This window comes from Pongo pygmaeus, chromosome 11, assembly GCF_028885625.2.
Source record: "Pongo pygmaeus isolate AG05252 chromosome 11, NHGRI_mPonPyg2-v2.0_pri, whole genome shotgun sequence".
NCBI classification, from domain to species: Eukaryota; Metazoa; Chordata; class Mammalia; order Primates; family Hominidae; genus Pongo; species Pongo pygmaeus.
This window is the reverse complement of record NC_072384.2, coordinates 17894178-17907877: the sequence shown is the minus strand read 5'-3', so window position 1 is coordinate 17907877 and position 13700 is coordinate 17894178. Positions and strand designations below refer to the sequence as shown.

Here is a 13700-nt window from a genome sequence, read left to right as displayed (position 1 = left end):
CCCAAAAACCCATGATAAACAATATATCAAAATCCTAAGTAAAGACAGAATTGATATTACAGATTTTTCCTTTTCCCTCAGGTTGCAATAAAATAAGTAAAATAAATTTTAAAAAAATCAGTGCACTGGCACTGATCCTGTCCTTATTTGAATTTTTGATATTTTGCTCACCATGGAAATCTCACATTAACTATTTTTTTAATATTGCATTAAAATATTGACGTCTGAGTACTTTGGGTGCCTTTAAAATGTTTGCCCCCAGTAGAGTGCCTCACTCACCTCACTCTATCCCGCCTGGTTGCAGAGCCACGGTAGTGAATGGTTCACCCTCAGATAGACGGGGGTCCCACCAAGCCGTTTCCTGCTGTCCCACTGCAAGATGCATGACAAACCGCCCTGCACCTGAGGTTATTAAGACAGCCTTGGGAGAGAAGACGAGACCAGGCAGAGAGACAAAGACAGAAAAAGAGACCGAGGAAAACTGAAGGACAAAGGTGGAAAGAAGTGGAGAATATTAAGAACTCTTTTAGAATTTGTCTAGCAGGTTTTCTGGTTTCTACTGGAAGCTTCTTACCCCACCTCGCCCCCACTCCCCCCGCAAAAAAAAAGATTAAAGAGAACAGAATGGACTAGGGTCCAAGCTGGTGACTGGGAGTTTATGCAATGCCTTTCTACTGCTGATGCGGCCTTTGTCCCTGCTTTGCAGGCTTCCCTTCAAAGAACTGATATTTCTAATCTGCCAGACACAGTGGCAGTGTTATAGAACCAAACTGGTGGTCACTCTCCCTGCACAATAAAACCAGATACTCACACCAAGCTTTCTGCCGTGGTAGAAAGGAGGTGGTTACTGCGGAGCACTAAGCGAGGAGGACCAGGCAGCTAGCTGCTCAAGATCTGGCCTCCTGGATGGCTCGCAGGCCAGTGTTTTTAAAGGCAGGGGCAAGTTTCAGGAAAACAGAAGCTACAGGCAAAATCCTAAATCAATACACAGACGTTACACATTGGTGTAAGCTTAAAAGGATGGGACATCTTGAATGGGGGCTCACAGATCATGGGTAGATACCAAGATCTGGTTTGCAATTAGTTAAGTAAGAGAAGCTTTGTTTAAACATTAGGGCGTCAGCAGCAATACCCAAAGGATTATAAATCATTCTACTATAAAGACACATGCTACTATAAAGACAAGGGGAACATCACACACCGGGGCCTGTTGGGGGATTGAGGGGCAAGGGGAGGGAGAGCATTAGGACAAATACTTAATGTATGTGGGGCTTAAAACCTAGATGACGGGTTGATGGGTGCAGCAAACCACCACGGCACATGTATACCTTTGTAAAAAACCTGCACATTCTGCATATGTATCCCAGAACTTCAAGTAAAATTTAAAAAAATAGGGAGTCAGTAGAAAAACATTAACTTGCTAGGGAAAGAGACTTTCTTGAAGACCCTCACAAAGAAACTTAGAACAAAGGACAATAGTTGAACTTTAGTTTGTTTCTCCCTCATCTGGGGTCTCTATGCCAGCTGATCCATTCAGTGGGGGTCCTCAGGGAGGTCCAAGCTTCTGAAAGGCAACTCGGGGACATATGTTAAGACATTATCTTTAGTTTCAATGGGCAAAACAAACATCTCTGGAGCTTTAAGTCTCTTGGCTATTATTCTTAAGCTACTATTCTTGTTTAACAAGAATACCTCTGGGGCTACCTAGATGCCTGTAATTTCTCTTAAAGGAACTTTGGGATTTTCCTTATTTCCATGCTTGTGGGTTTGCAGGCCCCTAAAAGGGAGAGGAGGGTTGTTCCATCTCAGCAGGACTAAAGTGTGTAATTTAGTAGCTTCTAAAAACCAATCACTGTTTATCTTGGATTATCTGAGGAGTTGAAATAATCTCTGTGAGCACCAAAAGCACATATTCCTTTACAAGCACATTTGACGTCATCTTTGGGATGCATGGCAACCCTGCTTACCTCCACCCAGGTGATGACCTGTAAGCAAAGTTCAAGGTATAGAGGAAGACGGTCCTTCCTACGGAGGGTGACTTTCTGTGTAATTATGAAGCGCATACCCTGACCGTCTCAAAACTGGCCCAGTTTGAACAGTAACCTGCGTGATCACCATACATGATGGCTGAATGAGTTATTTGAGCCCCAGAGCAATCCCTTGGGGGCAGGCAGAACACATAAGATTGTGTCTGTTTTATAGATGAAGACACTGAGAATCAGAGAGGTTCCAATCCTGTGCAAAGTTGTAGAACTACTAAATGGAACAGCCAGGATTTAAAGATTGATCTACCATGCCATGCAACTGCTATCCAGGTTCAAGGAACAATGGAAAGCCAGTAGGCTTCAAACCAGGTCACACTCTCACCCGGGTCAACCCACACATCCACCCCATGGCACCAACTGCGCATACAGGCGGGAGCTTTGCAAACCAGAAAAGGGAGGTAACTGGCAGCTAAAGGAGGCAGCTCAGGTTGTCAAAACCCAATGATATTAGTGGTGTCCCTCTGGTTTTCAGGTGGTAGATTTGTGATAAGAAACCAGAGCAAACTTTCTCTTCTACTGAAGTCTGTGTCCCACATGCTGGTGCTAAATAATCCCCTTTCTGGCCAAGTCCATTTTCCACTGTTGAACTAGAGTCAGAGCAGAGAATGAGATAAGATAAGGCAGGAGAAGTGGGCAAGGATCAGATCATGTAAGGTTTTGGCCTTGTTAAGGATCCCAACAGCAATGGACAGCTGTTGAAGAAACATTATGTAGAGGGGTGATATATGAAGAGCCAAGTGTTTGGAAGATGGCGGGGGTGAAAATGGAACAAGAGTGTATGCATTCTGATAGTAGAGGAGAAACTGACCAGATTTAGTTAAGATTGGCTCTGGGAGGGAAGAGAAGGAGGAAGGGGATCAGAATGCCTTAGGCATCCAGGCGCGGTGGCTCACACCTGTAATCCCAGCACTTTGGGAGGCCGAGGCGAGTAGATCACCTGAGGTCTGGAGTTCGAGAACAGCTTGACCAACATGGAGCAACCCTGTCTCTACTAAAACTACAAAAATTAGCTGGGCGTGGTGGTGCACGCCTATAATCCCAGCTACTTAGGAGGCTGAGGCAGGAGAATCGCTTGAACCAGGGAGGAGGTTGCAGTGAGCCGAGATTGCACCTTTGCACTCCAGCCTGGGCAAAAAAAGCGAAACTCTGTTTCAAAAAAAAAAAAAAAAAAGAATGCCTTAGGCTTCTGCGTGGAAAATGATGCCTTTCATTTAAGGAGGAGCAAGTGTCAGGGGGCCTCAAGCCTTGCATTTTGTCTTGGATAGTGGGCCAGATTGGAGGTACCTTTGCAAAATTCATGTTAGTAGCTGTGTAAGCAGCTGTATACTGAGGTTTAAAGCTCAGAGGAGGAGTCTGGGCTGGAGATTAAAAGAAATGGTGAGTCATCTGCATAAACATGGTCACTGCATTTTAAAACAGCTTCTAGGTGCAGGTTCATTCAAGGCTATGGCCTTCAGCAAAGGTTGGGAGCACTGAGGAGGATAAAGCCTGGCTCATTTCTTTGCACAAAATACAGCCGACCCAGGGAACTGCAATATCACTTGGAAGTTAAAGGATTTACCCAACAAAATAATATCTTCGAATACTCCATTCCCTTCTCTGTGCTCAGCCCAATTGGTTTCCCACAGTTGTACTGCCCACCACCTCACCCACCACCCCGGCTATCCAAACCCCTTGACCCCTAGTTAATCTCCTCTTGGAAATTCCTCCAGTGGCTTTGGTTTTCAAAAGGCCTGCACAGTGAACCTGAGAGCCAAAGGAAGCTCTGGAGGTGTGACACACCCAGCATCTCTCTGCAATGGAGACACCTCCATCAGTGGCTACTCAGGACCCAGCCTGAGGCTGCTGTGGGGTTGACACCACCAGCTCATTTAATCCTCACTACCTTCTGGGAGACCAGGGTTATCCCCATCTGAGAGTCAGGAAGTCCAGGAGCCCTGCTCAGAGACATAGTAGAACCCGGCGTCTATGAAGGGAGATGACATGAGTGAGTCGCCAGGGAAATGGGCCAGCATGGCCAGTCTGCAAGGCAATATGAAACGCCCAAATTTATATCTTCAGCCTTGGCTCTGCTTTCAAAAGGAATGTTTTTGCTCTCATTTTCAAAGGGAATTTTTTAGAATTCTTTGCTGTAAAGCTTGTAAGCACTTTACCCAGGAATACAGGGTCCTTGTTACACAAAGATGTTGGCACCAAAAAAATAGTCCACTAAAGGTAAATCTGCTTAAAGCAGGAACTGTAATCCATAGGCAACAGTAGGAAGAAAAGCTTATATTTAGACTTTATTTTGAAAAATAAAATAGAAGACTATGAAAGCATTTCATTTTATATTCAATAAAACCTGGTTTATAATTATAATGATCCTTTACTTCTATTTGGGGGTTTTCCTTTTTATTATGAAAAACTTCAAGCAGAACAGAAAAGAGAATGAACCTAGATTTCAGTTATTAACATTTTTCTCCATTTACTTTTTTTGGCTAAAGTATTTTAAGGTAAATTACAGGTATTATGACTCTTCAATATGAATCATTTCAAAAAAATGACATTTACCTACATAAACACGTAGCCATTATCGCAGATAAGATAATCAACAAAAAAATTCCCTAATATCATCTAATACCCAAATCACATTTAAATTTCCCCCAGTTAGTCCCCAAAAGGTCATATAGTTGGTTTGTTCAAACATAGAACCAATCAAGAACCACTCATTGCATGGAGTTGCTATGACTTCTAGGCAATTTTTTTTTTTAGGTGGAGTCACGCTCTTGTCACCCAGGCTGGAGTGCAGTGGCATGATCTCAGCTTACTGCAACCTCCACCTCCCGGGTTCAAGCGATTCTCCTGCCTCAGCCTCCCTAGTAGCTGGGATTACAGGCACCCGCCACCATGCCCAGCTAATTTTTGTAGTTTCCCCATGTTAGCCAGGATGGTCTTGAACTCCTGACCTCAGGTGATCCACCCACCTCAGCCTCTCAAAGTGCTGAAATTACAGGCGTGAGCCACCGTGCCCGGCCTAGGCCTTTTTAATGTAGATAATCCACTGCCCAATATGGTAGATGCTTCCCACATGCCACTATCTAAAGTCATTGATAATCAATAAATAATAAATAAATAGCATTTAAAATGCAGCTCCTCAGACTCATAGCCACACTTCCAGTGCTTACTGGTAGTACTTAGATGATAGAGTATTTCTGTCACCACAGAAAATTCTACTGGACAGTGCTGATCTGGAACATTCCCCTGGCCCTAGGGGGTACTACATGGGGTACTACGTAACATTGACCTGGTGAGGACATCAGGCCAGTTGTTATGTAGAATGCCCCCTTCTGGATTTGTCTGATTCTTTCTTCACAATGTCATTTAATTTGTTCCTCTACTCTGTATTTCCTTTCAGCTGCAAGTTAGAGCTCATGAGTTGATTACATTTAACTCTTAGAATGAACACGGAGTCAAGATATGATTTTTTCTACAAAGTATGTACAGACAGTATTGAGTGTGACCAAGTGTTCCTGGCTTCGTGTTCAATTTGTCCTGTACAATCATACTCTATCCCAGGCCTCATGGTTTTGATATTCAAATTGTTCTTTTTTTTTTTTTTAATTGAGATGGAGTCTCACTCTGTCACTCAGGCTGGAATGCAGTGGCATGATCCCAGCTCACTGCAACCTCCACCTCCTGGCTTCAAGCAATTCTCCTGCCTCACCCATCTGAGTAGCTGGGACTACAGACACATACCACCATACCAGGTTAATTTTTGTATTTTTAGTAGAGACAGGGTTTTGGCATGTTGGCCAGGCTGGTCTCAAACTCCTGACCTCAAGTGATCCTCTCGCCCCGGCCTCCCAAAGTGCTGGGATTACAGGCATAAGCCACAGTACCTGGCCCAAATTGTTCCATTCTGATGTGCCTGTTCCACAGAGGATTTCACCAAAGTCACATTTAACTGCTTCACAAAACTTTGCACCTTCTACAAGACCCTAATTTGGCTCAACAGTATATTTGTACCATGTGAGATTATCAGCGCACGGCGGGGCAGATAACTGGTGGCCGGGGAACACTCCACACAGCAGTGAGGGGCTTGAGGGGGCCTGGGGTCATACATGAAGAGCCAGCAGGGGGCATTCTCATCTGATGGCAACTGCGGTTGCCTCATGCACGCTCATAACTGTGGGCTCTCGGAATTTTTTTAAATGCCTCATTTAAGGACTTCTGATAAACAAAAGTTAAATTTTAAAAAATAAACTGTGGGAGGATTTTTTTATTATTTACTTGAGTTTTTCATTTTAAAAAATTATTTAAATGACTGAAATGGTAAGAAAAATAGTCTCAATGAAGGTTTAAAACAGTACCCAGGACTGACTGATTAAATAAACTATCCTTCATCCACACAATGGAATATGGAGCAGCTGTAATTAGGAATGAGAAGTGTCTCTATATACTGATATGGGGAAAAATAAATAAGCAAACGAAAGAAGCAAACAGAGTAATATTTATCATTAATAATTTTTAGGTAAGTGATGGGGAAGTAGATGACAGAGAGGTAGCTAGATGGTAGAGCATTAGTCAGCTGGGACTACCACAACAAAACACCATACACTGGGTAACCTAAACAACAGGAATTTATTTCTCACAGTCCAGGAAGCTGAAAGTCCAAGATCAAGCTGCCGGTGGATTCTGTTCCTGGATGGGGGCTCTCTCCCTGGCTTGCAGACAGCTGCCTTCTCACTGTGCCCTCGCATGGTGAAGAGAGAGAACAAGCAGGCTCTCTGGTGTCCCTTCTTATAAGGACACTAATCCCAACATGAGGGCCCCACCCTCATGACCTCATCTAACCCCAATCACCTCCTGAAGGCCCCACCTCCTAATACCATCACACTGGGGCTTAGCACCTCAACATATGAATTTTGGGGAAATACAATTCAGTGCACAGTGGATAGATAGATATTAATTGATATTATCAAAAGAAACCATGGGAAGATAAACCCAAAACCAAACTGTTTTAATGGTTATCTATTGGGAGGAAAAAGAAACAGGGTGAACGGGAAGTTACAGAAGCAAGATTTCTGTGACTGTAACTGGATAGAGAGTTTGGGAGGACGATAAATGTTTTATGTGATTTTTAAAAATTAAAGTAAACTGAAATGAATGAGCCTTCCTGCATATAAAGTGTGTGGCGTAACCACATAAAGAATACAATTACTTAAAGTGGCTTTAAAACACAGCATTTTGACTATACATCCCAAGTGAGAGATATGCTACGGACAATAAAAAAAGGAAAAGAAAAAAGGAAAGAAATCATAAACGGCATTCAGTAGCCATATATTAGTATTGACATTTTTATTAAATTACTATGTTTCCATCATTAGGAACCATAATTTTCAGCATAAAAATGACATAGTATAAAATCAAGGAAGTTTAAGTAAAAATCTTCTAACCTTAAAAGTGAATTGGAAATTGCAGTATGAACTCACATTATGTTTTACTCTTTAAAAAATTCATATTTTCTAGTTCTGTCCACTGAAAAGACCCAGAAGCAATGAAAACCCAGTAACAAGGAGCACACTTCCACGGCTGAACTCTCTAGATAACATTTACCAATGAAATTAGCTGATTCTAAGTCTAGGGCAAAAAATGTACAAAAGGAGACTGGATATAAGTCTCTTATTGTACCAGAAAGTGAAGGAGAAATCAAAGACTAATGAGGTCACGTTAAAGTGATACACGACGACACAGGGCCTGCCTGCAGCAGCTGGTCAATAATGAAGGGATTAACCGATGACTGCAAGACTCGTGGGGAGGAGGGAGTGGGGACTGCAGGGAGGGTCCCAGTAAAAGCAGGGTGGGCCTCGATGAGCACAGCATGGAGAGTGCAATTTAAATCCCATGGCTTGTGGGCAGAGCCTTGTGTGCAGAGACAGGAGTGAGGATGCCAGGACCTAGTTAACCCCCACCATCCCACGCTCTCCCAGGAGGCAGTGGCAGGAAGCGCAGTATACAGTAAGGGACAGCAGCCGGAGCTGGAGACAGGCTCTGAGAAGAGCAGGTCCACGAGGAGCGGGGGCCCTGGCTGTCAGACTCAACTTGGAGGAGCATCAAGTGCAGGTGTGGTTCAAGAACCGGGGCCGCTTGCTCTGCGGTAGCAACGGCAAATAACCGCAGCGATGACCAGGGCAGCCAAGCCAGCAGCCGGGACCCCTGGATGCTCTTGGCACATGATACGACTCCCTGCCTTTCCGGGTCCTGTACTCCCGCGGGGTCCAGGGTTGTGCAGCCCCTCCCCAACCAGCCCTTGGGAATGTTCGCAGCAGCAGAACCCGCTGCCTCCAGCTCCGACCAGACCTGCATAGATAGAGAGTCCCTGCACAGGGCGGCCAACAGGGCTACCCAGCTGCCCCAGGGCCTCGGGACCCCTGGGCCTGGGACCCAGGCCAGACCCTGCCTCATTCGGTGACCTCACAGGACTCCTCCCACCCCAAGACTCTTTCAGGGACCCTGCCTCTACTCTACGACATGGGAGGCAGGGGCTGGCCTTTTGCATGGGAAGGGCTCCCCCAGCAGGACGTTTACTGAATCTGGAGGGAGTCGCCCCGCAGATATCCCGCGGAAGCCGTAGGGGACCCAGGTGCGCCCCACCGGCTAGCTGCGCCTGCGGGTACCCGAAGCTATGTCCGGGCCGCCCGAAGCTGTGTCCGGGCCATCCTCACCGCAGTGACTCCTCCGCAGCGCCAACGCACTCCATTTCCCGTCCACCCTGCCGGTGGGGGGCGTTTGCTTGTTCTTACTGTGCAGCCACCGCCAGTGGCGCCGCTACGAAGGTCCCCGCCTAGCCATCCGGGTCCTGCGTAAGCATCCTTATTGGTGCTCAGGACTAGGCGTGCATTGCTGCTCAGGACTAGGCGTGCATTGCTGCTCAGGACTAGGCGTGCATTGCTGCTAGGGGCGCGCAAAGGTTTAGCGTGGGTGGATGCTGCCCGGGCCTTGAGTGGTTTTTAGAGGTCTTGAGTGGCTCACTCTCCAATCAGCGCGTTCTAGAGACAGCGTGGTCAGCCTACTTGCTTACTTTCAGAATTGCGAGACGTCTTTAACCCTTGCTGATCGGCTGACGCTGCAGCTTCCTGTGGCTTTCTGCTCATTTCCCGGAAGATAGCACTGATAGGGTATTGGAAGTCCTTATGTAAAGTATTTGTTCGCTGTTTTTGCCCATTTTCTTGATTTATTTGAACTGATTCTTCTATTCTCTTGAAGTTAATGTGTTGCAATTTTCACATCTATGTTGTTTTTTCATTAGTAGCATTTCTCAATTTCTCGATTTCTTGAATTTCATGTTGTCTATTTCAGTATGTCTTAAATTATCTGTGACGATGGACCAGTTTTGGTTTGTCTGTTTTATTTCAATCAATGGCACACTGAAATGCTCAAACATTAAGCTGTTGAAAAATTTTAATGGCATTCGCAATCTAAACCCACCCTCCCCCGCTTTTTTTTTTTTTTTTTTTTTTTTTTTCCAGAGTCACTCTGTCGTCCAGGTGGCACAATCTCAACTCACTGCAACCTCTGCCTCCCGGGTTCAAGTGATTCTCCTGCCTCAGCCTCCCGAGTAGCTGGGACTACAGGCGCGGCACCACCATGCCCGGTTAATTTTTGTATTTTTAGTGGAGACGGGGTTTCACCATGTTGGCCAGGCTGGTCTCGAACTCCTGGCCTCAAGTGATGCGCCTGCCTCCGCCTCCCAAAGTGCTGGGATTACAGCCATGAGCCACTGCCCCAGGCTAAACCCCATTTTTTTAATCGTAGATTAAGCAGACATAAGATACATTGAGGCAGGGAGGCAGGCAGGCAGGAAGGGAAGGAAAATACATTGTCAAATTGACACAAAAGTTTCTAAAAGTTGAGTTTTCAATGCGTTTACTTGCCCAGTCACGAACTGAAAACAGAGTGTGCAGATGGCACTGTTCTCAGGTCTCTCAATACTACTTTAAAAATACCTCAGTTTATCTTATTTTCCCCCTCTAGAGTTAATAATACCTTTTATCTTTCTTGTTTAAGAAATATTTCACTATTAAAAGACAGTTAAAAAAAAGAATATCAAAGATACTAAAAGATATCAAAGATATTCTGCCTTTTCCCTAAAATCTTTAGCTTTACCTTCCATGTTAAAGCCTTTAATACATCTAGAATAGATTATGACGTGAGTTGGGATTCCAGGTTTTTTCCCATGGATTTCTAATTGTCAATTTATTGAGAAGCTTGTAATTTACAAGATCATAAACCAAAGGTCTATTAATGTGTGGATCTGTATCAGAAGCCTATATTTTGAGTCAATCATGCTGCTTAATTATCATAGCTTTAAAATAGGTCTTGATGTGTGGTGATTCAATTCTCCCACCTTATTCTTTTAAAATGTGGCTCGGCTTGGCCTTTTGCATTTCCATATACATTTTTGAATGCATATATATATGTACACACACACAGACATACACATACTACACACACACACACACATACACACACACGATTCAATTTGAAAGGGCTCCCACTGCCCTAAGATGGGATCATTGAGCACCAAAAAGTCAAGTGATTGAAATGGAATGAAGCATAACAAATATATAAAACTCTGTGGGTTATAATAACATTTCTAAAACTCTGGTCATCACTGGAATTTGTTAGGACATTAACACATTACTCTAAAAATTGGTGAAGGGACAAAAATCAAGCATTCATTCTGTCCTCCTCTTCAAAATTATATTTTAGAGGGGACAAAGAGTTGATAAGGTAAAAATTTTTTTAAGAGACAGGGTCCCACTATGTTGCCCAGGCTCACCCAGGACTCCTGGGCTCAAGGGATCCTCCTACCTCAACCTCCCAAGTAGCTGGGACTACAGGCGTGCACCACCACACCCAGCCAATTAGGTAAATTTGATGAAGAAGCTTGCAATGGGGGGACAGGTGGACCCCCACTTGAACCTACTAATCAATCTTATCATCACTAAAAGTAGAACAAATATGATGAGTCTCACTGATGGGACCCATTAGAAAGTGACAGCGCCACCTATGAAGTGTTCTTGCCTTAAAAAGTGAACCTAAATCTAATCAAGTCTCTGGATCTAATCACCAATTTATAGGAAATATGAGGGACAGCAGAATAAGTGTTAAAAGCCCTCTAGGCTGCAATCAGCAAAATCCAGGATAAGGGCCATTCTACAGATCCAATGAACCAGTTTCTCCAGTGAACCAGTGGCATCTACAAATAATAAAGAATAAAGCAAAAAGAACAAAGGATATTTAAGATATACCAAACAATGTATGGGTCTTGTTTGGATCTTGATTGAGACAAAATAACTCTGAAAGACCTTTTTGAGAATTTGAACACTAAATGTGTACTAGATGATATTAAGAAACTAATTTAATGTTGATAGGTGTGATAATGTGTGGTAGTCTTGTTTTTAAAATGCTCTAGTTAATTAAAGATACATACTGTGGTATTTACAAGCAAAGTGGCATACTGTCTGGGATTTACTTGAAAAGACTCCAGTTTAAAAAAAATAATGTGAGAGAAGAGGTAGCTCAAATAAAGATGACAAAATGTTTATGATTATTGAACTTGGGGAATATGTACATGAGGTTCTTCATTACGTTATCCTCTTTTGTATATGTTTTAAATGTCCCAATTAAAAGCCTTTTATTGTTTTTAAATTGTAAAAATGTATAATTTTTTTTTATTTTATTTTAAGTTCTGGATACATGTGCAGAATGTGCAGGTTTGTTACATGGATATACATCTGCCATAGTGGTTTGCTGCACCTATCAACCCGCCATCTAGGTTTTAAGCCCCACATGCATGAGGTATTTGTCCAAATACTATCCCTCTCCTTGCCTCCCACCCCCTGACAGGCCCCAGTGTGTGATGTTCCCCTCCAAGTGTCCGTGTGTTCTCGCTGTTCAACTCCCATTTATGAGTGAGAACATGCGGTGTTTGGTTTTCTATTCCTGTGTTAGTTTCCTGAGAATGATGGCTTCCAGCTTCATCCATGTCCTGGCAAAGGACAGGAACTCATCCTTTTTTATGGCTGCATAGTATTCCATCGTGTATATGTGCCATATTTTCTTTATCTAGTCTATCATTGATGAGCATTTGGGTTGGTTCCAAGGCTTTGCTATTGTGAATAGTTGTGCAATAAACATATGTGTGCATGTGCCTTTATAGTAGAATGAAAGTCTGTAATTTCAAAAGGCAAATAAGATACTAGGACAAATATTTGTATTTTATGTGATAATCACAGGTTAATATACATTCTAGATATGGAGTTCTTATGAAAATGTTAAGATACAAGTGAACACTCTGAGAGAAAGATGGGTTAAGAACCTGAAAAGACAATTTACCAAATTACAAATCACTAATAAACTTTAAAAAATTAAAGAGAGTCACTATTAAAGGAATCAAATCAAAGGAGTGACAAAATATTATTTTTAGATCATTGCAGTGTAATGAGAAATAAGCACTCACACATTGCTGTTCACTTTCTGTAAGCTTTTTGGTGGATAATTTGGCAACGTGTATCAAAAACCTTTAAAAAGATGTACTCTGGGCTCCTTGGAGAAATGGCTCTATCTAGAACTGAGGCAAGAAATATGTTTCCTGGAGCATGTTATAGTGCCAGAAAGTAAGAAAATATATATATCCCACAATGATGGGGGCCTGGCAAGGGACGAAAGAGTCAATTGAAAGAGCTCCCATTGTGAAAGCTGGAACAATTTAAGCAAAAAAAAAAAAAAAGCATTCAATTATAACCCAGACTATAAGATCAATAACCCTGGGTCCATTCTGATATAAATGAACAATTGAATACATAAATAAATGAGAGATAACAGAGAAACATCACGCGACACATTCCAAAAAGTTTGCGTAATACCTCTGCCTCAAGAAGATGGAACGTTAAGTTCCCACCCCATAAGTGTGGGTGTGCGTAGTGACTTCCTTCTGGAGAGCACAGGGTGGAAAGGGGTAGAGAGGGAAAAACTAGACACTGTCTCAACCAGGTGACCAAGGTCAACACCAACAGCAAAGAGCCATGTTGACACTGTGCACCCTTGATAGGAGGGAAGAAAATGTCACTTTGCCTCAGTGGTCTTCAATCCCAAAACACAAAACCCCAACCTAACCATGAGAAAAAACACCAAACAAATCCCACTTGAGGAACATTCTGTAAAATGACCTGACCCTTCAACACTATCAAAGTCATCAAAAGCAAGGAAAGTCTGAGAAACTATCACAGCCCAGAGAAGCTAAGGAAAAGTGATGACTACGCATCGTGTGGGATCCTGGATGGGGTCCTGGGACAGAAAACGAGCATTAAAGAAAAACTAAGGAAATCTGAATAAAGTATGGATTTCAGTAAATGATAATGTATCAGGGCCCAGTGCAGTGGCTCACGCCTGTAATCCCAGCACTTTGAGAGGCCAAGGCAGGCAGATTGCTTGGGCCCAGGAGTTCGAGACCAGCCTGGACAATATGGTGAAACCCCATGTCTATAAAAAATATAAAAGTTAGCCAGGCATGGTGACACAGGCCTGTAGTCCCAGCTACTCAGGAGGCTGAGGTGGGAGAACCACTTGAGCAGAGGAGGCAGAGATTGCAGTGAGCCAAGATCGCACCAC

The 13700-nt window shown here is 43.3% G+C and overlaps 1 non-coding gene across 1 annotated transcript; it reads left to right on the top strand.

Moving 5' to 3' along the window:
• Positions 1–509: 509 nt before the first annotated feature.
• Positions 510–571, top strand: LOC129032239 (U7 small nuclear RNA). Its single transcript, XR_008501256.1, has one exon. It is a non-coding gene; the product is annotated as a U7 small nuclear RNA (small nuclear RNA).
• Positions 572–13700: the final 13129 nt, after the last annotated feature.